Source organism: Drosophila gunungcola, chromosome 3R, assembly GCF_025200985.1.
Source record: "Drosophila gunungcola strain Sukarami chromosome 3R, Dgunungcola_SK_2, whole genome shotgun sequence".
In the NCBI taxonomy this organism is placed as follows: domain Eukaryota; kingdom Metazoa; phylum Arthropoda; class Insecta; order Diptera; family Drosophilidae; genus Drosophila; species Drosophila gunungcola.
The window spans coordinates 25,197,174-25,223,552 of NC_069139.1; the positions used below are offsets into that span (position 1 = coordinate 25,197,174).

At 39.6% G+C, this 26,379-nt stretch overlaps 1 protein-coding gene across 2 annotated transcripts in view; it reads right to left on the minus strand.

Moving 5' to 3' along the window:
- LOC128251886 (uncharacterized) overlaps positions 1 to 26,379 on the minus strand; it is a 110,063-nt gene that overhangs the window by 78,864 nt on the left and 4,820 nt on the right. For both annotated transcript variants that reach the window (XR_008267251.1, XR_008267250.1), the window contains exon 2: positions 2,085 to 2,608. The gene's annotated coding sequence lies outside the window, so the exon portion shown is untranslated. The remainder of the gene's footprint in view (positions 1 to 2,084; positions 2,609 to 26,379) is intronic.

Here is a 26,379-nt window from a genome sequence, read left to right on the forward strand (position 1 = left end):
TTATTTGCGCCAATTTACAGATTGATTTCGGTCTTAAGTTTTTACTGTCCCCTGTTTATTCATCGCCTTTTGCACCTACTTAATTTTCCGCTCCCTCTGGTTTTGGTTTATTGCTGTTACCGAACAGGAGAATCGTGGTTTATTTGGATAGGGAATCTCCATATGTTCGCGAGGGTTAATTCAAAACCAGTTTGCTTATTCACTGGTTGTGCAGGGGTAATAACACTGGTTTTGAACCCATTAAAATTAAGGAGTTCGTTTAAATGTAAGATAAACAAAGCGTGTAATGTTCTTATTAATTAAAATGTATTTAAAATAATTATTGGGTATATCTGTACTTTTGAAGAATATTTTATTATGAGCACTTTTCTATGGAAAATCTGATGATAATAGTGTTAGAATTTGAGTGATGCATTTTTTAACCAATTTTAATGTGGTAATAAAAATAAATAAACCATTTTTAAAATTCAATAGCTATTTTCAACACTATAAGTTTATTTAATGGCCCATTAATAGACAACATAAAATAGATTTTTCTATTTTATAATATATAATGTCTGAAGTAGCATTAAGCCACAAATGATTTAGTTAACACATTATAATTTCTCCATCCCGTGAAGGTCATGCATAAATTTGACCTCTCCACTCGATGTTCGCTCTATTCAAATGTGCGAAGTAAACAAAAAAAATAAAAGACGAAAAATAAATGTTTGTGTTCGGCTTCAATGTGTAGGCGCATTGTTTCAATAACAAACAATGCGATATATTTAAACGATTCCACATGCGAGTGTGTATATTCCGATCGGATTGATTTGTTTATGTGGGTGAAGGCGCGAAACTGTGACGAATGGATCGGCAATCGGGAGTGGAATTGGAAATGATAATTAACCGCACCTTATCACGAATTGGTGCCCTCGATTGGAAGTTCCCTGCATTAGCCTTCGTTTTCGCCCTTGTCCCTGGACCTTTGTCACGATAATTTCACTTATAACTCAGGGTTCGAAAGGTTTTCAGATTAGTAAGCTCTTAAATTTATTCCAACTGCAGCCAAGTCACGAACCTGCAAGGATGCACTATCCAATTGGAAGGGAAACCCATTGGCAGGGACTTTGTTCAACTTTGTTGTTGTGCCGTTTGCCCCAATCATTCTTATCAGCAAAAAGCAGAGCTCTGCCATTGTTTGATATTTGCCACCCACAATGCATTCAACTTTGTTGCTAAGCGAGCGAAAAACTTATTATATTCCGCCCGTGCAACCCCCCAAAAAATGAATGCAAGCCCAAAAAAAGGCGGACAAAAAATAACAAGACGACTGAGAAAAGCTGGCAAAGCAGCGAAAATCGTAAAGAAGGAAATTGCATTTCCCCAAAGCAGCGAAAACTTGCGCAGGACTTTTGAGATTCTATTAAATTCTAACAAGATTTCAAGCTGCGAGGCGGAGGAAGAGCGGGCCAACTGCAGCGTCCAATAAGCAAATGGCAGCTGTCACGGGGAATAAAAGAGAGAGAACGGAGAAAGGGGAAGAGAAAAGACAAACAAAAACATTGAAGCAAAAGAAAACAAAAAGAGTGATGGAGTGTTTAAGAGCGCCATGTGAACAGGTGCAGTAGTGTAAAAAGAGAAGTGGAAAGAGAACTTCTTAAGAGCTTCAGCTCACCAACACATAGACAATTTAAGAGTGCCATGATAAGAGAGCCTACACGCACACCAAGGCAAAGTCCAATTGGAAGAGAGCGGCTGTTTCCGTGTATTGGTAAGAAAGAGAGAGCGGCTGAGGTCTGAATGTTTTGGAATTTAGTTTACGTCTTATAAAATTGTAATATAAGTGCAAGAGTTTTCAAAAAGTTTAAATTGTTGTATTTAACTCATGTTAAATTAAAATATTTTAAATAAAATTTTCAAAAAAAATTGTATTTCAACTAATTTTGAAAAGTAACTCCAAATAGCCCAACTATTTCCTTAAGTTAGCGGTGACCTTCACCTCGTGGTTGATGTATTGTCTATGTCCAGTGTTTCTGCGCATCCTTGTTTTGTTAATAGTATTTCCCTCTCGCTCTGAGCATCCCCTAACAACCGTTACTTACCCTGGGCAACTTCCTCCGATTTTTGGCTTTTGTTTCTGCTTTTTTCTGGGTGACGACGCAGTCGCAGAATCTCCCTCAAAATGCCTCAGCCCCCTCCGACATCCTGCTGGGGCCAGTGTTTCTCGGCGGCTCCGAAGTCCAGTCGCTCACGTCGCAAGAACTTCACAACAACCGCCGTCGCAGGTGAGTGGCTATATGGTGTACCGCTGCGGAATATCGAACTGTTGGCACGAGCGAGAGAGGGAGACGCGGAGAGCGTTGCTCTCTTTCACATCCATGATGGCCGCCACAGTCGCTGTCGCTTGGCAACCATTGACGAGCGGAGGCAGCGCAGTCGGCGCAGCCCAATCTCATACATTCCATCGGCATTCCGTACTCGACTCTCCTCTCTTTCTCATCTTCTTTTTTCTACTTTCGGCTTGGCCATCATGGCGCTCCATTAAATCCACTTCTTCTTCGCCGGGAATTCGTATGGCAGACATTTTCGTTTCAGCCGACGGCATTTTGTATGGGGATTTTGGTAGCTGGAATTGAATTGTAATTTTTTATTAAAATAAATATCAAATATTAACAGAATATCAGAGTTTAATATCCTTCCTTGTTCTATTTCTAAGCCTGAAAAAAATGAAATAACAATTCAACGCTAAGCAAAATATCCCTTGTTAGTTTAATTTTTATACCGAATTGTCTAGAACTTTAGTCAAAGGCCTTATTTATAAACCAAATATGTATTATCTTGATACTTTTTGGTATTTATAGCTTAAAATTCATGTAAAAATAATAATAATTCTTATAATAATTTTTTATCTTAAGCTTAAAGTTGTAATAAAAAGAGCAACCGTCTTTTATTAATATAATTTTTAGTTCTCAGAAATAAAACATATAATTAAGAATTGTGATCACAATTTTGTAAGTTTTTTTTTTAAATATTAAACACAGTTAAACTTTCACAACTTAACAAGTTCTTATCCGTTTTCATCAAATTATTAAACGAATTTTATGTATTTAAACCAAATATTGGCTCAAAAGATCCCGTGGAAAACAATTACAATCAAAAATATACCGTTCCCCAATTTCACGCATTTATATATTTTATATTTAGCGCTTTGTTTTTATTAAATAATAAGATTTACATACTGTAAAAAATTCTAAAGCGTATCCAAAAATACATTTTAAAAATGTTTATTTAAAACATGTACTTAAATTGTTTTCACCTTATACACATATTTTATTCCTAATCTATTTGGTAATTTTTATTGCCTTCAAATTGTATTAATTGTAAACTAAAATTATAACATCTTAATAAGGGTCGAAAAGGTTTCTAAGATATAAATAAATAATCAAAAGTTTGTTGAGTTCTTGTGTTCTGGTAAAAAATGGTTTGTAATTTATAACGGTTACAGTAGACGCCCATAATAAGAAATATATTACATATATTTTGTAAGTAATGTATGGTATTTTAAAATGTTAGCTATTAATTAAATCTCAACAACGAAGTCTTTTTTTATTTTTGCAAAATACTTATGCTCTTGAGACAACAAACAGTGCCGACGTCAAAGATTTTAGCTTTAAATTGTATCGAATCCAATTTGGAATGAATCAGCATTTAGTTTTAATGGGGAGACCGAAATACATTAGCGAAACTATTTCATTGGGCTGGCAATAAACCGAGAAAAGAGGACCCTTGCCAGAATTAAAACTCTCCAATTTGATTTCCATCGCGGCCATTCGCCAATAAAAATAAATAAAATACCATTTGTACAGGAATCCGACTTGGGTCCCCCGTCGTCTCTCTTGCCCAAGTTTTCTAGACTTTTGGCCACGCTCACCGGCGGCGACTAAAAATAAATGCCGTCTTTTAGTCGAGGCGTTCAGGGAACACTTTTGTGGGCGTGGGGCGGCTCCCAGGGGCAGGGAGTGGGTGTGGGCGTAGGCGGGTGGGGTGTGTGTGTGCGTTGCGCATTTTAATACAATTTAATGCCCCATCGTGAGCCACCTCGACCTCCACCACGAGCATATCCCTTAGCTCACCGCTTACAGCACACAGCTCCCATCAACAATCGAACCCGATAGCATCACTGTTGGACCAGGAGCTGGAATTGGATCGAGATGGCCGGGATTCCTGAACCTGCCAAAAACCGAATTTCCGGGGCACTAGCAAAGCCTTATTTTTATTGGAAATCGTTTATCCCAGCAACAAAGTCCCAGCCCAGCGATGTGTCTTTAGTTGGGAAAATGTCGACGGAAAAGCCAGGCACAGTGGATTGACTCGCATAGTTTTAACAATTCTATAAATTTTAAAGTAGTTTTTCAATTTAACAAACTAACAAGTTTTCTAAGGCTCTGAGAAAAATATGTAAACTAAATATACAGATAATATAATTTATAGATATACATACTTTCGTTATTTCTAAAGGCTAAAGCTCTGACTGAAAATTTTAAAGCTAAATAAAATTTCGTAAGTACTAAGTGTAATATCCAAATAAATACTTTTTCCATGGACGAGTATAACGCAGCATTAATATAATACAATATACAACACTGCAACTTATATTTTTAGACTTTAGCTTGTTTATGTGTTTTAAATTTCACTACTTATTTTATAAAAGGATCATCATTTTGCGACTTGCTGGAATGCTCAACTTCAATTTAAAACGGCCTAATAATGACATAAGAAGTGTACTCAAAGTTAGTCACATAAATGGAAGCGCCATTGTTTTATTAATAGAAATTGCTAAATTATTTTAATTAAATTGGTTTTATCTGCAGGAATATCACCTCTGCTTAAGTCAGGTTTCTTAAGAACAGCTCCGAAATGTTTTTGAGCTAATTAAGTTTACCCCACACCCAACCCACTGTGGAGACCGATTCACACTCCCCGAGTCGCCTTTGTTTTCGGCCTTGCCATTTAAGTCACAAACGGCGGAATTAGTTTTCCGTTTCGTTGGCATTTCAGTCGCATGGCATTATTCCGGCCCATCCTCCCTCGCATTGATATGCGTCCCCATCTATCGAAGCCTCCGCCCCTTGCTTTCCGTTTCCCATTCCCCATTCCCAACTGCTCATCATTATGCGCTTCAGAGCTTTTCGGGATTTTCTACTTCATTGCTATTATCGGGCGCAGTGTGGATGGGGTTATGCCGGGTCTCATCTGGAATCGCACTAATTTGGCTCGGGACTAGCCCCAACACCCCAACACCCCAGAACACCAACGCACCGCCCACTGAGGCGTGTGTAGTTGTCGTTGCCCCGATTTTATGATGATGAGTTCAGAGTTCGGGCATGTTCTGCATTAATCGCATCACTTTATGTGGAGCGAGAGCTGTCGGGGCACTTGGCAACCTGGTTTCCAGCTGGGCAAAGAGTTCGATCTTCGGCGGATTCCCAGGGATTCCATAATGTCCTCACATAACAGCGATAGGCCGTAAAAAAAGAGGTCAAGCCAACGACCCTGGAACAGATTTCAGATGAAAACGAGAGCAGTTCGATCAAATTTATTTCTGCCGGGTGACCTTCGTAACTTGGAATTCGGGATTCAGGATTCAAATTTCATATTTCACGGCCTTAACTGGAGCGACAGGACTCTCTCGGTCCGTTCTGGGCCAATAAAAGCATTAATGACCATAACAAACGCCTTTGTGCCACAGTTGCAGCGGTTGCCTCTCGAGGTCGTCCATCCCGCTGCGTATTTGGTGCGCGCAACTCGTTCGGGAAAGAATAACAACCCGAAATTATCCGTCTCCTTTGCTCCTACACATTATCGATAGTCGTTCTTAGAGCCTTTAAGGCCATTTTTTATCTTGTTGTGCACAGAGAAAAAAGTGTTGAATGTGTGAAAATAATGAATTACGAAACTATTTTGATTTATAAGACTTCAAGTTATCGAAATTCAACAGATTATAGCAAATGGCATTGAGTTCAGTATTAGACAACTGTAGAGGGAAATAATTTATTCTGGACGATTGCAAAACAAGTGAAATAATTACTTTAAGCCCAGTTAAAGATTTTCGGCATCAACTAATTTTAAAAACTTTATAACTAACTTTTCCCTGGCTATATTCCTTGACTATTTTAAATATTTTTTGTCCGTGTTGCAGCTTAGTTTTCTGTATCGTATCGTATCGTATCAGTTCCCGATTCTGTAGCAGGGCCTCATAACGGGCCTTGAGTTATGCGAGGCTGGGACCCGAGATAAACCCGTTCTCCCTCCCTCGCGCCCGACTTGAACTCATTTAATCCATGAAATGGGAATGCTTTAAGTCGCTGCTCGCTGGTTAGAAATTCTATTTTATGCTTGGGTTCCCATCGCCATCGCCATCGACTTTGCCGTCGTCTGCCAGCGATTCAGCCAGCCAAATGGCGATGGCATCTTGCCATGCAATTCGAGCCGGGGGCGTGGATGTGGCCATGGATGTGGATGTGGATGGATACGCCTGCCAGTGGGTGTGGCAATGGAGCCCCTTGGATCCTGCTTGCTCGCCTCAATCGTGTTGGGTTTCTAAGTTTTTTCGCCGACAATTTTATGCATGCGCTACACTGCACAAAGTTTATTTTAAACTTCCTGCTCCTTCCAAAAAATATATACAAAATTATGTTGAAAATATGTGTTGAAGGTAAAAGTGTTAGCATTGACAACGCTTAAGAACCTTAAAATGTTTTTTGTATGTAATCAACAAATTAAACATTTTCTTCCTTTGGAAAATAACTAAAGATATATTATGCTGAGATCAATTTTAAACCCTTTTTTTTGCTTTATACATTACCTACGAAAAAACATTTCTAAATGTTCTCTCCTCAAAACGGTTTTGTATTGGTTTTGTAGAGATATTTTTTTCGTTTGTTGCTTAATTCATTTAAGTATTAAGCCCTTACATTTTTCGATTTTTTTTAATATAAAACTAATAAATGCAAGGGACATTCTTAAAAAAAAATTTTTCTTTTCGTGTATTTGTAATTTAAACCAGAGAGCCAAATGTGAAAACTGGAAAAGGGCAAAAAATGTAAAAGGAGGAAACAAGAAAAGAAAGGAGAAAAATAAAAGCTGCTGCTCGACGACGACGTCGACATAAAACTTGCAAAATAAGTTTCGCATGTTTCAGCAAACTCAGGTAAGGAAAAAAGGTAGGAAAAAGGGCGGTCGTGGCTTTGCCGAAGGGCGGATGAATGATGAGGGGGTGGGTGGTAAAGGGCTCTCGGTGCCTTGAATATGCAGCAAATATTCTTCAAACGGCTCTGACGTCGGCTCCATTTTATATGCGCTGTGCGAAGAGGGCGGGGCGAAGCGGGGTCCCAACCCCCAACCATCCAGGTAAATGAAAAGATGGTCGCCGGTAAGCCGAAGGGGGCGAAACACGAAATGTACTCCAATTTAATCAAGAATTCTATTCTGTAAATTACTTTCACAAAAACACCAGGCGAGGGAAGGTCGAGCGATATCAAAAGGGTGGGAAACAGACTCGTCGCCCTCTTTTCACAGCGCGAATTTCCATTTCATGTTACAAAAACGTAAGACTGCACGGAATTACCTGTAGTTGGAGCCGTAAAGCTTCCTCGAGAATGGGGAATGAAGATGTTTTTGCTAAAAAATATTAAGGGCATTACTCGCATTACTAGCAATTTAGATCTTAAGTTCTATGTATACGGTATCTTAAAATTACCAATTCACACAAATCCTTCGTAAATCTCTTCCCCAATTTTACAAACCCGCAAAAGACACACAAACTACCTTGAATTCTTTTATAAACCAAGTCTTTGTGATTTCTCCCGCATGTTATTATACAAAAATATGTAAATGTAAAGAAACTTTTCTTTGAATTTAAGTGAACACGATAAATACTAAACTAATGTTCATAATCGGGTTGATAATTGGAGATGTCTTTCGGGTTTCCATTAAATAAACATGAACATAAGCGTCATAGATCGAACAATGCGATACAGCAGGTGGAAACAACTGCTTGGAGCCTCATGGCAAAGTCGCTTTTATTCACACTTCTTGGGCCAACTAAGCGCTTTAAAATCAATTCCCCAGCCCGGATTTCTTTGCCCTCGAAAAACACTTTCCCCAAAGAGCATTCCACCCGAAACTGTAAAAGTATGCCTGCTCCCCGGTTCTCGAGCTGCATAAATTGATATTCGAATACTTATGCATTCAGCCCTCCGCCTCTTAACGACCCAAACAGAAGGCGGGCCATACAAATGGCCCAGACACAAGATGAAGTCACAGGGGAAAACGCGTCCCCGGAAAGATGGATGGGGCGAGGAGATGAATGGCCGGCGTTGTTATTGAAATAAATTATTATAAATAAATACGCCAGTCGAATTTATGAAGTCGTAGTTGTCGGCTATGACGTTATGGTGTTTTTCTTTCCCGCCTCGGTCTGTTTGTCCGTTCTGTTTGTCCGTTGTGGAGAATCCAGTGCCATTATTTTTGTTTATGTCCGCCGGTGGAGAGGCCGGTCCGAAACACAACGTGAAACGCCGTTAAAACAAACAGCTTATAACGCCAAAGAGAGTGGACGGACAGTACGACACATATATATAAGGCCGGGGCGCCAATGACGGACATTGATAACTGAAGAAGTTGAGTGGAGCGGGCTGGATGCCATGACTTTTGAATTTGTTTATCTTTCGTTTGTCAACATCATGTCGATTTCGTCCGTCCATCCGCTGGCTTGTTTATTTGTTTGTCTTCGATGCCTGTAAACATTGCACTGCCAATTGAATTCGTTTCAATTTATTTACTGCACGAGAAATGGAAGGAAACTTCGTTTGGACTTTTATGGCAGGGCCAAAAACAGGGAGGGGCCTGGAGGTGACAGTTCAATTAGAAAGCGGAATAGGCTGGATGAAAAGGCACAGTCGATCGGAACGAGGAGGGCCAGCTGCCAGCTGCCGTCTTGGCCAGGAGCCCTTGGATTCGGCGACAGGACGGAGGGAAATTAATTGCGAATGGAGACAGAGCTGGGCCAGCTCCATCCCGTTTTTATGGCTCAGAGATTCAAATAGTTTTGAACTTTTCGCATCTCCGAGGATTCTTGATGCTGAGCCAAAACTAGAAACTCCCATAAGCAAGTTTACGATGCGAGCAGGGCGCATATGTAAATACACAGTGGCGAATCGGAGAAGTTGGACCGAGGGGACTCGGTATAAATGTTCTCGAGTGCCGACGGGCTTCAATTAAAGGCCTCTTAATTGCCAGGCCCATTGCGGCAACTCGGAGAGTTTCCAGCAAATTGACTTGGAATTTAATCAGCAATCGCAATGGGGCCAGCACGACATCTTGACAAGTGTTTCGGAGGACGGGGCTGACTTGGTCTTAGCCGGAGTTTAAGAAGCTTCGAGGTCAAGAGGCTTGTGATTTTAATGCGGCCTGGCCCACTCGATATGGTGTTTTTCGCAGTGCAACATTGCAAGGGGTTCGCTTTCGTTGGCAACGTTTCGCCACGCTTCCTTGGCAGCCGGAATTGCCATGCCCAATAACGCGCGGCGAAATTCGCTTGGCTCCAACAGCGCTGTCAGCGATCTGTGGCTTTTACGAGGACCCCTTGCAGCCCCTTTAGCCAGCTTTCCTGCGCCAGTCCTTGTTCGCGTTTTAAGCGTCGAGGCAACAAAACTTGAAATGCAACCAGCGCGAAATTGCACCAGCAGCAGCAAGGAGCCAGCTCGGGAGTGGCTACAACACCGGCTTGGAAGCGAGCATGATGATGAGGATGAGCAAGAGAATGAGGATGCAGCGGGAACTCGACCAGAGGCGCCAGTTGGCTAAGCGCATATAAAAAAGTTTAGCTGGTTTAAGGTGGGGCACCAATGAAATCATTTACAGCTGCAGCAAAAGGAGCTTGTGTCACACTGGACAGCACAGTCTTAGTAACTTACAAATCAAGAGAAAGTTCAAACTTTAAAATTTCCGCTATCAGACATATATTCGAGTTTCACTTTTAACGGCCTTAATTTTTCATTTAAAGTTAAAATTCCCTATTTTGTTGTAAAAAGAACTTTCTTTAAATAAACCAAACATAAATATATATATAAACAATACAGGGCATAAATGACACAAACTTGTTTGCATATTTTAAAATCACTGAAAATGTAAAACCAAAGAACTTATAATTTTATCCCAGTTTAATTTAGACTGAAATATATAGAATGCACTTGCCTTTTTACAAGTGAGATATAACTTGTTACACAGTGCAAGGCCCTCTGGCAAATCGATGGAAAAAAATAAAACCAGAAAGGGGAAAAAACTGGAGAAAGGGAGTTAGATATCGTTGACAAAGAGGGACGCGTGTGTGTATGTTTGTGCATTGGGCGTGGGCGGTGGTGGGTGGGCGTGGCATTTGTCGTGACTCGGTGACTTATTACTTTTCATGCTGCTCTCGTTTCGTTTCGTTTCCGCTGGAGGTTGTTGGATGCTGTCAAATGAAGTCGTAAAAAGATTGGGCAAAAAAACTTTTTTGTGGGCCACTCGCAGAAATACATGCATATAAAAATGGCAAAGTTGGGATTAGTTTCATCAAGGATAAGCCAAATGGCTGGACATGCCGGGCAGCATATAAACGAGTCAGGGAATAAGGACTCAGGCATCCGTATGCCGTGTCCTTCTGACCATTTTGCTATTTGCGCGGAAAACTTTTTATGCAGTTGATGTCCGTTGAGGTTCGTAGTATTCTGGCCAGCATTACGTAAATGATTTTACCCCCCGAAAAGCAGGGGTGTGCGTGTGTGTGTGCTTGTGTGATTGTGCTTGTGTTACCTTTATGGACGCACCATCTCGGCCACGGGAAAATGTCATCTAAGCACGTTTGCAGGATCTGCATAATTTATGTTTGCATGTAGGTACGGCTGCTGGGGCGGATTACCCTAGAAAATTAGGTTTCCCATTTGATGGAGGACGCGGAGAGTGTCGCTCGTATAAAAACCCGGCACGACCTGGCCGCCATCTTCATAACTCCGGGAGTGGTGTGGCTGCCGCTGCTGCCGGTGCTGCTGCTGCAGCATGCCCAAATGAATTTATATATATATTTGTGTGCTCGTTTTATGACTAATATCTCGGAATATCTCTGGGCAAACGACGGAGTGACTGGCAGACTGGCACTATCCGCCACCTATATCCCCACCCCCTTGCCGTGCACACACGGTGGCGTATTTTGCAGCGCTGTGAAAAATAAAACAGCAAAATAAACCCGGCCAACCAACAGGAATAAAAACAAAAAACCAAAAAAAAAAGAGCGAAAGCACCGAGAAAACAAGTATAAAAATTTGTTTTTCCAACATTTGTCAACGACGGCGCGATGGCGATGACGATGACACGAGCTGACGCAAACCAAGGCTGCCACTGGGCGTCCATTTCCATTTCCATATCCATATCCGTCTCCACCTCTGACTCCATCCCGCTCCCAGTTCCCGATCCCCTGGTCCCTAACCCTTCTTTCCGAACCAATCTCTATATCCCCGCGGCGTGTCATTGTCGTTGTTTGCATGTGACGAACTCTCCGAGTGCTCGTTGCCACCTCCGCCCCCTTTCGCGCCCCTTTTTCCCGCCCCAGGTGCCCACGGGTCGCATCAGAGTTGCACGGTGGGACAAGTCTGGTCTCGCAAATTAAAATTCTCATCCAAATGTTCTATACAGTTAAGTACACAAAAAAATAAATTTGAAGTTTTGTTTAAAAAAGTGCGTCTTGAAAATTAAAGTTTATTAAAGTCTAAGTATTAATTGAATACTAAATATGATAACCCCTATTCGTTTTGGCTTCATTTCTATACCAAAGCGTCTAAAACTCAAGTTGTTTTTTTGTACTTTCATGGTAAATATTTAATAATTATCTAATTACCATTAGCTTAAAATTCATGTAACAATAGTTTAATTTCTAAGAATTAGTTTTTTCTTAAATATTTGTTTCTGAGTCGTTTCCTACAGTATTTATTAAGCAACTAAAACAAGGATAAATGGATATTTGTTTCTGGCTGGTGTCCTAAAAAATCTATTAAATTACTAAAAGCAGGACTTGCAGAATCGAAAAATATTGAACAAGGACTTAAAAAAGTATTTTCTTATTTAATGCCCTGCAATAGAACCATACATATGTATACGATTTGCTTAAGAAGGTTTGAGATGGCGTAAATAATATAATACATTATATATACAATCCGCTTAGTCAAAGGTTTTGATTAAAATCTGGTTGAAGCTCGGTTTGTGCTGTCTTTGTTTGAAGTAAGTTGAAATATGTAACCACTCAACAGTTTTTTTCCAAAAATTTTTTTTTTGTTATAAAAATATGAAATGAATTGTCTTTTATTCATACATCTCTCATTGCAAATATTTAAATTAATTTGTCATACAAATTATTCCAAAAGAAGGGCTCATTTATTTGAATGAGGTTAAATAAAAATTGTACTGTATTTCCCACTGTATTTCCCTCGGCAGCGTTTTGGGACTGAAGCGGACCGCCACACAAGTTGCAGCGTTGAACACACCACGTATACGAGATACGGGTTTTGCCTCGCTCCGGTTGGTCTGGCACTTGGCACTTGGAACTGCGAACTGGGAACTTGGGCAATGGGACTTGGACTCGGACGGAGCTCTTTGCTTATGCATGTCGCATGAGCAATAACAATATTTCCTCTGCTGTCGCAGTCCGCTGCTTATTCTTTTCGATTTGCTTATTCGCATTTGGGTTTTTAGCATTTTTTTTCTTGGTTCAGTGTGCTTGTTTTTTACGTTTCTCATTCGCTTATTTGCAGGGATCATGATATGCAGGGACTGGCGGAGTGGGTGTGGGTGTGGGAGTGAGAATGGGAATGGGAACACATGTATTTGGCTTTACAGCGGGGGAAACATGAGAAAAGCGAAATTTAAAATTTATGTACAAATATTCCCATTCTTTATTCGCATCCAGACATGTGTTGGCCGGCAGTATCTGTATCTGTGTCTGAATATGTATCTTGTGTCTCTGGGCCCGTGCATTCCGTGCATATATCCCTGCCCATTCCCCCGAACTGACATCCCACTCCGCTTCTAGACAGGGCATATCATAACTTTCTGCCCCATTCTGTTCTGTTTGCCATAAATGAAATCCACGCGAACGCGACACGTTTCGTTGATGTTCAATGTTCGTAAATTGAAAACAACAAAAGCAAAATATTGAAATTTCGCTGTGTCCTGAATATTGAGTTTGGTTTTCTGAAAATATTACATTTAATGCGAGCGACCATCAAAGTTCGTTGTAAACTTGCCAACTGCGGTGGCCACCGGAAATGGAGAAAAAAGATGACGCTAGTCATGGACTACAAACTTGCTGATGTGTTGAAAGGACTTACGTCAAAACTCACATTAATCGCAATCGGTGTTGGGTCAAAATCAATCAATCAAATCAAGCGAATGTTGAATGACATTTTTACCACATGGGGAGATTTATAAAGGAAGGGATTAAAAAGCAATTGATTTTATATTTGTTGTTCTTAAGTTCTCAACATTGGGTTTTTAGAATTTTGATTTGCGTAGAAAACACAATGTTAATATAAACGTATAATAATATAAGCAAATATTTGCGTGCATTTTTTTTAAATCATTAAGCGCATATACATTGGTATTATTTTGTTTTAAATTTATTATCCTGAGTAATTTTAAAGTAAGAATAATCATCCTAGCGCAACTGCAATTTGTATTAATTTTTCTTTAACCAAATTTTGGAAATTGTATTTGCCAAATATACATTTTTTAGATCCAAATTTTATGTCACAAGTTATTATTTGTGCGATTTCCAGGTGATTTTTTGTTTGATATGACAATTAAAATTGTAAATTGTTTACAATATATCTTTAAAATCCATCGAAATTTGTAACACATCAGTAATCAAATTATCAAAGCTTATAATTCTTCTTTTGATTTTGATATTTATCATAACACTGGTTAAACAGGTTCAGAACCTAAAAAATTCTAAAAGTTATGGAACCCCTTAACATGGTTGATTTGTGCACATTTCATAAAGTTTAATGTTGTGTTCATGTGTACTGATGTTAGTTAGTTCATGACTTGGCTCAAGTTTTTTAATAAAACTACAGCTTACCACGAATTGGACAGTTGATATACAAATCTAGTTTGGAAGTGTTCACCCACTTGAGTTGCATACAAATGAAAAACTTACGTTTTAAGATTTTCTTTTGTGATGACGAATTCTTATACAATCACATACAATTTTTCTTGATTCATGTAATGGATGTTATCGTTTGGATATTGCTCCACTCGATTCTTCGAATGCTGGCACTCTGATTCTGAGTCAATAATCCACGGCTTGGGAGCGTTACATCAGCGGCCCGCATTTCGGAACCCCATCACGCACTGCCCCCACTCCCTAAAAGGCCCCCACTTTGCTATTATCGCAACCCTTTGATATGTGAGAAGCGATTGGCGCAGACCGCTTATAGAAGCGAATGTCCCGCTAATTGAGCGCTTAGCCGATTGCATTCGATTCCCATTAAGAGCCGCAGTCGCAGAGCCCTGAGACGCGCTCGAATTAAAATTGAATCATTATTGAAATTCGTTTGTCCTCGTTCCGATCCGATCCGTTCCGTTCGACCAGGCCAGGCCGCTCATTAAAATGGATAGCGATGGCCGTTAAGCGGACTGCGCGCGGCGGAGGGTGAGGGTTAAAGCCGTCCAACCGCCAATGGCGGCAGCCTGAGTGTATTTGCATTTGGCAAATTGTAAAAATTTAATTCGCATATCATGCGCGATAATCAGCGGCGTGCATTATAAACCCATAAAATCGCAAAGCGCTGCCATAAATGCGTCTTCGGGGGGCGGAGAAGGCCGCGCCAATTGTCGCATGCGGCGGCCAGCGCCGATAAATATCCGTTTATATGGTAATTGTCACTGTGAGCTCGCTTCTAACTTCTTCTGTTCGCCTGCAATTTGCATTTCTGCACAGCTGCGAATGGCGAACTGAGTATTGTGCAGCCAGCATGGCAATGGCATATTTATTTTATTGCCCCGGTATCGGTATTCTGTAGCCCATCTTTAAATTCCGCACTAAATCTAGGACCAAGGCAAAATGGCGGCGCGGAGGCATAAAATCAGTGCACAGCTAAAATTTACAATCAAATATACCTTAATGTATTATGTTAATGCTTATACAAATAGATTCCGATATTTATCTTAAAGTTCTATTAGTTTTGGTATGTTCTTGGTAATGTTCAAAATGATAAATGATCACATTTAATGTCAGAATTAGTATCAAATGTTAGCGATTTTTTATTAAATTAAAATTGTATTTATCGTATATTATAATTAAACAAACTAACAGAATTTATAAAAATAATTAAATACTCATTCTTTTAGTCCTTTTTAATTTATTTTTTTTTATTAGAAACGCTTTTATTTACCAAATTGTTTAAGTAACGGCCATCTATTCCAAGGTGAATATAGTGATTTGTGTTATTTTATTATTAAAAAAACTTTTATTTACCAATTTATTTTAGTATAAGCCATCTTGTCCAAGGAGAATACAATACCAATGTAGGGGATATATTTCTCCAAGTGGCACTGGCAGAAAGGTGCACGAGTGGATGGATGATGATGAAGGTGGATTTTCGGTTTAATTTTCATGTCCATTAACCAAGCAAAATGGATATGTTTGGCAACGAGCGAAAGGATAAGCGAGCCGGCCAGGCGTGTCCTGAATTTTGATAGACCGAAAACTGAGGGGCAGGGCTTGGGGCTCGAAACTGGAGCCAATGTGGGTGTAAATTCAAATAAAGTTTAACGAAGCCCATCCGCAGTCGTGGCAGGAGTTTTTGGGACTGGGACTGGGACTGGATTTGGGATTGGGATTGGGATTGGATTGGGGCACGGCGGTAGGCGGCCATGAAAATTATCAAAGCGTGTTATTACGGGCATCGAAGCGCAACGCGATGGCAACTCAAGTGGCTGCCTTCGAGAGAAAAAACACGGAGCTGCAAACGGATCTGGATCGGAGATGGAGTTGGGGATGGGGATGGAGAGGACGTGAGGGTGAGCTGCAGCCACTTGTGGTGGCCTGGGCATAAATTTGTTTTTCCTCTGCTTTCATTTTCGGGCCCATCACGCACGCAAATAATCAAACGGAACGCATCAAATTGGTGAAAGGGATAAAAAAAAACAACAAAATGGTTTTTGATTTTTAAAAATACCCTTTGCTTCAATCCCATTGCCCCACCCACATCCGCCCACTTTAGATTTCGTTGAGTCAGCCCACGGAACTTCAGCCTAAATTGCTTCTCAGGTTTTTCTTTTATGCAATCGAAAAATTCTCAATTGCCATGGCAGTATGCACAGTAAAAATATTTTTTCAGAAAAAAATTAGTTGTTAATTTACGGTTTTTTTTGTTCAGATAGGTGATTGATATTCAAAACATATAATGTAAAATACTTTTTCGCCATGCAATTTTCATTTGCGGTCTTAAAAATTATTATTTTAATCAAACATTAATTCTTATTTTAAAAATCTCCAGTTCTGCCCAACTTGTTCTCATTAACCTTACGTACCCAAAACTAATCACCATTGCCTATGCTATTTTTGTAAAGCATATTCCACTGTTACTTGGTTTTTCTCCATTTTTCACGGCCCCAATCAAAACGCCCATCTAATAGGCCGAAACGGGCGGAAATCAACGTGGAGCAGGGAACTCTTCGCTGGTAAATGGGCACCAGTGTTAACCCCACCAAACTCCATGCGCACTCGAATGTGAGCTCCTCACGTGCAGACGATGGAAAAGGGGGAGGGGCGGATTCTGGGCGTTGGGTTTCAATTTATCGCTCAGCCATCGCCGGGAAAATCCCGGGAGCGGTTTTAGGGATTTTTAAAATAAAATTTACGGATTAAGTTATTGTGCGACGTATGTAAGTAAGATGGAGGATGCAGGGCTCGCATGAACTCCTGGGGAAATTACCAGGAGAGGGGGCGTGACGGTGAGGTCGATTACGTTTTACAGCGCAGCATAAAAGTTGATTGAAAATGCTTATTAGATGCAAGATTAGATGCGATATGCATCGGAGACCTGGCGGACCAGGCCAATCCTATTTGGGAATCAGAGACGAGCATAAAAATCTGCAGGAGCTGCGACGTGAGCAAATTTAGCTCCGGATTTTATACGCCCTGCCGTTGGGGGCGGGGTGAACTTAATTGAAATGTCGTGGCAGAAACTGTAAAGTTTGAAAAACCGAAGACGAGGGAAGGCCAAAAGGTGCGAACGCAAAAATTAAGTCCACAAAAATTTACAGCCACCAGGTAATCTCATTAAGCCCGGATAATATTCCCACTCGGCGTGCGTCGGGCCCAAATTGAACATTCGTTTCTAGACCCAAGATCCCTTCTTAAAGAATAAATAAATAACCGCAACAGGGCAGAAGGGAAACAACAAAATCATTTAGCCAGCGACGAAATCTACAAAAAAGTTGCTTTTGATAACACGGCTCATCAAAATTTCAGCTACAAGAAAAACTTTTTAAAACAACAAATTTAAAAGAAAAGGCCACACACAGCGTACTCCTTGGATGGCTCGACCCCAAAACAAGGGCCTTCAGGCCCCAAGAAACTCATCTAAATGGTGAGTCGACGAAATATTTATAGAGGAACAAGAAAGAGTGTGTCGAAGCTTGATTACTCTACTTCAATACAAGATACACAATTTATAAAGATAAAACAGATTATTTTTCTTCTACATCATTACGAATTTTATGAATTTTTTTTATATTACAAATTTCTGACATTTTAAATAATAAAGTATAATATATAAAACTTTCTAACGAAATTTAGTAAATTTTAAGAGTATTTTTTCAGTTATCAAAAAGCCAGCTGGCCATGGTGCCAATTTCATGAAAGATTCAAACAACAGCCGCAACTACCAACACAGAGCGAAACAACAAAATTAGGCAGATCCCACTAAAAGCCAAAAAAAAACAGACATCAATGTAAGGCCCAAAAACGAGAAAGATTCTTCTTTCCGGTTAGTTCGTTAGTCGGCTTCTGCCCGTATTGCGGCTTCCATCAGCAGTTAATAAAAAATGGACCATTTCGGGGCAGCGGGATCCGAGCGAAAAGTTAAATGGGAAAAGTTTCCGGCCTAACTAAAAGTGAGAGTTTATTAACCGCAAGCAATTTCCACAGAAATTGCAGGAAGGAAACGTACCGAATATTTGAATTAAGGAATCGTACAACATGACTTTAGTTTTTATTCGACTTTTCTTTTAAGAAGTTAAGAAGAAGGCTTTCTATGAGTAATTCTAGACCCTCCCAAAATATGTTTAATATTATTATGTATTCTAATCGTAAAAGCTTGAGTTCCCTGAATTGAATGTTTAATTTTTGATTTTGAGTAATATGTAATTAGCATGTATGAAAAAACACTGGAGGTGTGATTTGACAACTCATTAGATCGTTAAACCGAGAAAAAATGTATTTACCAATTAATTAAAAACAATAAAAATGTTATAGTATTATCGTATTCAGGCAATATTCAATGATTGGTGGTCCCCATACTAAATATATTTTATTACACTAAGACCCTCTACATATTTAACACTTCAAAAAATTAATAGTGTTTGTTTCTTGAAATTAAAGCAGTTAGTTAAAATATGTTTTTATTTAAAAATTTTCAATTGTAATAATAAGTGTTACAAATAATTACAGATTAATGTTTTTTTAATTATTTATTTTTCTAGGTTTATAACAAACTCCTTTAAAACAAAAAATATTTATTATTAAAAAAGTATATTATTATGTGAAACAATGTTAATATTATTATTTAATTCTTCTTTAGTTTAAATAAGAGAAATGTTATTAAGATCTTAAAAAACATACTATAATTCAGATCAGAATTAAATCATTAAGCCATTTGTTTAACATTACTTTTCACCTTTTCAAACTTTATTATTCCCTTAAAATTCAATTTTATTCTTATTTTTCTCAAAATAATATAATTGATATTTAAAACTAAACGGATTAAGTTATCATTATAAAATAATTTTTTAACATTAAAAAATATAATGAACTTCAATAAATGACACCTATTACTAGTACAATTTCTGTATCGTTATATTTTACAGTGGACTTTTCCTTGCTGTGAAAAGCCACCCCCTGTGGAAAACTCGCTCTGTATGTGGCTAAAAGTAGAGCAGCAGCGGATGGTGGTGGGTCCTCGGTCTCGGTCTCATCTCGCCTCGATGGCCGTCCTGGGCCGCTTTCCCCTCCCCACCGCATTTCATTTTCCATGGCTGCCGTGGACTGCCATTGCCGTCGGGGTTCGAGTATCTGACAGATACACAGATACACATCCGTCGGCTGGCAGAACGCATGCACAGTGCGGCTGCTCCTTGGGCGTGGCTGGAGCTGATGGGGAGCCAGCTCGTCTATCTTCCAGACTAGTTTATGTAACCGGCCTGCTTTCGGATGGGGGCGACGATTGATGCCGGATTTGGAGGGATCTGTTTTTTAGTTGGACGCAGAGCCAAAGCCGCTGAACGCTGAACGGTGTACGCTGAATGATGTTGAACGGGCGGCCCGGGGCGCATTCGTCTATTTGCCGTAATGCCTGTCCCGTGTGTAATTTACGAGCACCTCGACGTATGCTGCGTAGGTGTGCGAGGAGGTCGGAAAACGGGGGCACGGATTTATGGGCGCATCATAAAACAATTAACAAGACCGAAACTCGTGCCACATAAATTTCTGCAGCTCGGCTCGTGGATTGCGGCTTGTGTTACATTTCACAGCGTTTTATTATATCACAGAATTGGAGCTGGGTGGAATGAACGGCCCGCCGCCCGCCCCCGTCTCCCGCATCTGCATCAGCTTCGTTTTTAATTAACCACACAAGATTTCTACTCATTTTCATATCGTAAACGTTTATCCAACTTAATAAGTCGTAAACGCCGCTGCGACACGGCCTCTAACAAAGTTTCTGTTTGGCTAGCAGGTCCTGCAAGTCAACCTGCATGTGTGTGGGATTTGGCGATCTGCTGACTCCGCAGGTGAAAGTCCCTGGAATGGCACATCCTGTACCGCTCCTGCTCCGCTCCCCCTTCCCCTCCCCTGCTTTTTCCGCCCGTGCCACGTCGCATATGCAGGCGATTACATGACGGCGCGGGGGCAATAAAAGAAAACGTTAATAACCAAACAGAAGTCGGAGCATCGCCGACAATGGCAGGCATCGGATGGCAATATGAAACGCACGGAGTATCTCCGGAATTGTTTAAATTTAATAAACAAAATAGTCTAAGAATTACTTGTTAAAATCATTTATTTTGTGAATTATAAAAACTAAATTTACCAGTTTAACGACAATAAAAAAACAAGTGACACATTTTTGTCTATATCTTCAAAAATTTCCCCATTGATTTAACATTGTATAGTCTACAATGTAGACTTTTCTTTCGTTTTAAGTGATTTTAAAGCCAAAAGGCTTTTAATTTCAATTCCTTCATCTTAGCCCCAGCACCCATTGTGCGATTTTTACTTAATTTCGTAACTCTCGAACTGCAAATGGCGAATGCTTAAAAGTGAAGCTCAAACCTCACTTAATATTCATTGCCGGCTCCTGCTGCTGTTGCTCTTTTGCCCCTGCTGGGGAAGTGGAAGTGTTTCGAGGTGAATGTGGCTGCAGGTGCTCATGCTGCTTTTTTGTTCCTGCACCTGACAATATTTTTTTAATGACGGCGATTAAGGCACCGCCCTGTGGCCCCGGTCGTCTCCACTCGATTTAATTAAGTCGTCGCTCCACTCGCTCCGCTCGAGATGAGTTCTGGGGCCGGGAGTCGCAACCCATTCCTTGATGGGCGGACGACATTTTTTGCTGATTCCATTGTTTACCTAATCTCTGTTTGCGCAGCGACCTCCCCAAGTTGTGTGCCCCGTCAGCAGCTCAGAGTCCTAAGGGGTTATAACCCCCGGCACACAAACGCACATTCCGTTTGGCGAATCACACAGATACTCGAGGAGGGGCCCATAAAGATACACACACATGCCAGGGGAAGATACTGTCAACATGTTTGTTAATGCCATTTTGGAATTAACAAGTTCTGCCAGATAAACTTTAAATTTCATTCCGGGGCCGAGCTGGAATTGACATGTGTCTTGTGTGTATTGGCCATAAACTGCGTATGTTACGTGGCCATATCCTGTTAGCCCCTGAAAGCCTGGTCCATTAGGTTAGGTCCTCGATTGGTTTTGCGAACCCCTTTCGGCCACTGTGATCGTGATCGCTGATCACCGGCCGTTCGTCTTCGTCTTCGCTCGGCCTGTGTTTGAAGCCATAAACTTATTTATGAGGCCATTAAATCATCATTATTGTCCAGGCGACCTTGAGCCCGTAGGCTGGCGGGGGAGGGAGTTCTTTCTCACCCATTTCGAGACACATTCGCTTTCTGTTCTTTTCATTTCCTTCATTTGCCTTTTTATTGTTGTCGCCTTTTAATGGTGTGTTTTCCTTTTAAGCCTTCTGCTCTGTTTGTGTTTGCCTGGCACTCTTTATTTCTTTCTTTGCCATTGCCTTAATTGGGTCAGCGATTCAGTGATTTGACTCAGCAAACGGTCGGCTAATTGCTCGGAAGGTTAAAAAATCGCGGAAGATGTATGAGAGTCTCGAGAAAACTTTGCCGAGATCTTTGACTGTGTAATTACTGTCATCTAGAAGTTACCTTGGTCTTGATTCTGTAAGCGTAACATAAACATTGATATCTGCCAGATTCTTTATGATTTCTTTTATTTACTTAAATATTTTAAGTAAAAGCCAAGTATTTTGGTTTTGTTTTCAAATGGGAAGTAAACAGAAAAAATCATTTTTTTATACATCTGTAACATTAAATATTGAAGCTTTTGCCAATTGAACTAATTAATCAACAGTAATGCAAATAACAATTTATTTTTATGCTGCGCATTTAACAAAACCCCTTTATCCTTAATCGTCATTCCAGCCGCGACCTGCACTATTCCTAATTAATAACTGAAGAAGATATACAGAAAGTAATCCCTAATTGGAGCCATTTGCTCGTGGAGGCACAAATGGAATGTAGAGTGTGGCGCAGGGACTCGTTGGCTTTTACTGCGCCCCGATATGTGCTTTCCCTGCTCTCTATTTTGTGGATTGCCTTCTTTTTTGCGTTTGTGCGAAAATTCAGGCTGATAAAGCAATGGAAATGACGCGCACGAGTAGTTTTGCTTTTGACTTTTCTTTCGTTTCTCGGCAGACACCATTTTCTTGGCTGTTTGTGTAAGTTTTCCATTTGGATAATGGAAAAAGGCCATTTCATACCATTTGCCTTACTTCGGCCAGCGGTCGGGGGCAATTCAAGGCGCACTATTCGGAGAGACTAGCTGCTAAGTGGGCGCGGCGCCACATCCAGTTCCACTTGAGCCATCTCCAAACACCGGGAAAAAATCGAAGCTCTTAATAAATTACCAACTCTAAAAAAGGATTATATATAGATATTCTTAACCACAAGTTAAACTTTATCTGACTCTAACAACCCAAAAATATTGTCTGCATACTTTAGAAAAATTTAAATGGAATACGTTTAGAATGTAGGTACAAATATAAAACTGGTATAAGAATGATGATAAAAAAATATTTATCGGTTGACATAGCTAAGTCCCAATCACATCTTATATCAATAATACCATCAATTTTATTACAACAAACTATAGCCATTTAACAAGATTTGTTAAAAGTTTAATTAAGTTCATAAAATGTTCCTTTGGATTTAAAATAAATTAATTTTAACCAACAAAAATATCCAAATAAACAAAGCAAACCAAAACAATTATTTAGTATTCGCAAACAAAATATATATCCCACAGAAATTTTTTTTTTCCTAATTGCAACAAAATTTGTGGGGACTTTCGCAGGGAGTTCTGTTGTAACTTGTTTGGCAGAAATTTCCCGGTTTTCACATATTTGAATAGAAAAGTTTGAAAAAATTTGTTTTTCCCAGTGCATTCTCAGAACCACTTTGAGGATGGTTTCGTGCCCACTCCAGTTGGGGCTGTGTTTTCTTTTGCTCTTTTTACATTTGCAAAATGAATTGTAATGAAGTGGAATGGGGCGTGGCAAGCGGCAACGACATTGGCCGCCTGCCGAGCAAGTACGCCAACAATAAAATCATATTCGTCGGGCGCCAGCCAGCGCTGGCATATAATTTGTGCACAAAAAGTCGTTTCCAGTGTCTCATGCGCTCCACTTGCTCCCGGTTTCAAGATCGGCGGAGGGGGTCGTGTTGTTTGGCACTGCTTTTATTGGTGTTATTAGGTTGAAAGCACTCTAATAATGGTCGCCTTCTGATGTGGGGCACTTAATGGGTTTCAGGTCAGCAGTCGCATAATGCGAGTCACAGATTTTCAGCGGAGGAAGAGTCCAGGCCCAAGGAACATCGACCATCATCAGGAGCAGCCGATAAAACTTGATTACCAGCGCCTGGAAGGGGGAGTGCGGGGCCAGCGGATCGGATTGCAAATGGAGCAACACGCCGCCATTCGTCGATTCCAATAATTTGTAAAAAAATAATACCATTCTGCTGCCATTCAACCCGCGATGATAAATGCGTAAATCAACGCGAATTTATGGCTCAAACAAGTTTTTCATTCGCTCTGAACGAGAAAACAAGTCCGGGGCACTGTGGAAGGAATCTCAAAGTTGTCCCAACAAATATCGCCCTTGGTGGTCTCCAATTTACATTGTTCAATATGCTGTTTACCAGATGGGTAAACAGTATTTTCCAATTAGCATCAGGGCTATTTTATTTTTATAGCTTCTTAGGCAATTTAAATACACCATGCTATTTATCTGAAAAACATTTTAGGAATGAAAACTGTTTTTAAATATTTTGAACAATAACAGTCAAGATATGTACTCAAATTGTTAGTTCCGCGCTATTGTTCAAAATTTGTATTGTATTATAAATATTAAAGATAATAATAATGTTATAAAAGAACAAAATACTAATTTTTTGGATATCTCCTCCTGGGTCTGTCTTCTTCCACAGTGCCAAAAATGTTTTGTTTTTGGCATATATGAATTTTTAATTTTATAGATATCACAGTGTCTTCATTAATGAAGACCGTTCAAGAAGTTCAAATAGAGAGCGTAAAGCCGTGACACCTGGTTTTGAAAAGAAGAAATCGTTAATATGCAAATGTCCCATTGCGGGTGGCAAATAAAAAAAAACAAAAATGAGATTAAAGTACTGATGCGAGAAACAAGTACTTTCATATCCCTTGGAATATGATTAACTGGAGAATTTACGACTTCCTCTCGATTATTTTGACAAGCGAATTATGCCCACTGACGAGGGTCCTTACAATCTCAGGGCCAAGTGCATCTGCGGAGGGCACTTGAGTAATCAGGAATCGAAAGAAGCCATTTGTCAAACAAGTTTTGGTATCGGAAAACGGGAATCATGGCTGCAGTTTTCCATTTTTAAATTCCCATTCCTGCGGCGGAATCCATAAAGATTCTACTTGGACAAGTGCGGCACTTGAATCGGGCATTTTCATTTGTAATCAGTTTTGGTTTTCTTCTTTGGCTTGTTTTAAAATTCCAGACCCGTGGCCGTCCAAATTTATTGGCTACTTGACTTTCCCATCGAACCAACGCCTAACGTCTCACTCAAGAAAATGTTTTCATTGCCGCATGAATTATAGTTTTCCTTTCCGACTTCGACTGCTGACAATATGTTTAATTAATATCGCATTTAGAATGCTTCTGATCCGTCAACGTTTTCTTTCTCTTTGATAGTTTGGCACACGTGTTCGCTTTTCCTTCGTAGAGTTTTCCCTATCAACTTTTTATGTGGGCCATAAATCAATTGAAAAACAAGCGATAGCAACCAATTTTAATTTGTGAAATGGTTGTGAGCTGTGGACATTGGTTCCATAAATTATTTTGAACAAGAACATATATGAAGGATTATAAATATGTGAGCTTATTATGCTTCCAACTGGGAATCTGTTTGTCCAATTCTGGTTGGTCTGGGAGAGGGATTAGGTTTTCATCAACATTTCGAATACTGTTTCGGAATTTTTTTGACAGCATTTTTCTGCTCAGAAAGCAGAAATCCAGCGTCAACGTCAACGCCAACCAGCACAAACACATTCAAATCAGACTCACCCACACTGCGGCAAACACCGAGCTGCAATTGTGTGAGTGAGCAGGCGAAGAGAGCGATTCTCTGACTCCCGAGAAAGAGAAAAAGAGAACTTCCAGTTCCCCGTCGCCTCGCCTGCAGCGCCATCTGGCCCTGGAAATGCGGAACTAGGAAGTCAAATACCAACACGAGATGTCGCTTCGCGGGGTGGGCATGTGCGTAAAAAGCGCGTAGACAAACTTCGATTATATGTTAAAGGCCGTTATTTTGCTAATTTAAATATTTTGTAAGAAAACATTAAATCATTATCCGTGTGAAAACGTAGTTTTTTTATTGATAAAAGGCAAGCACTGCTATTTTTTCTAAGTTTTGTATAAAACTGTTACACAACAACAAAAAGGATGGACTTAAAATAGGAAAAAAAATAAAAATGTTTCAATATAAAGAAACGTAAAGACATTAAAAACACTACTAATTTTGTAAGAAAAAAAATTTTTGTAATTATTATAGTTTAGCTGATTTGTGATTTTGGGTTTTTAAAGGGGGGAGAAGGGTTATTTCGTGTGGAGTAAGGTAAGTTTTCGGGAATTCTTTTTAAGAAATCAGTAATGTATTATTAGTAATTCATAGCCCGGAATCTTTGAAATCTAAAAACTTATCGAACCTTGGAGAAATTTACAGAAATAGTGTTGAAAATTTCAAAACGTTTGATGCAGTAGTTTTGAGGTTATGATGTGCATCGACTTGAAAACGTGAGTTGTGGGAAAAACGTTTTCGTCATTTTTTCTCCGATCGACTTAAAATGTAGTTACAACATTTTTAAGATGTAATAAATTATTTGAACGCGAACGAAAAATTAAGTTTATTTCTTTGAACCAGCTCTAAGAATACAACCCTGTCTACAAAATAAAAAACAAAAATAACACTACCCTGTTTTAACCAAATAGTCTGCTTAAGGAAGCGTTAAATCGCAAATCAATAGCTCACTCAATTACACTGGGCTAAAGATTTAACACAAAAATTTTAAGAAGCTGAAGTAATTTTTTTTCAAAAGAATAAAAATCAAAGCACAAATATTTGAAAACATTACAAAGTGGCTTTTAGGGAGTTATATGCAGTTTAAAAAAAAACTATATTTTTTTGTTATATTATTTTCCTAGTGTTAATATATTAAAGAATACACATATC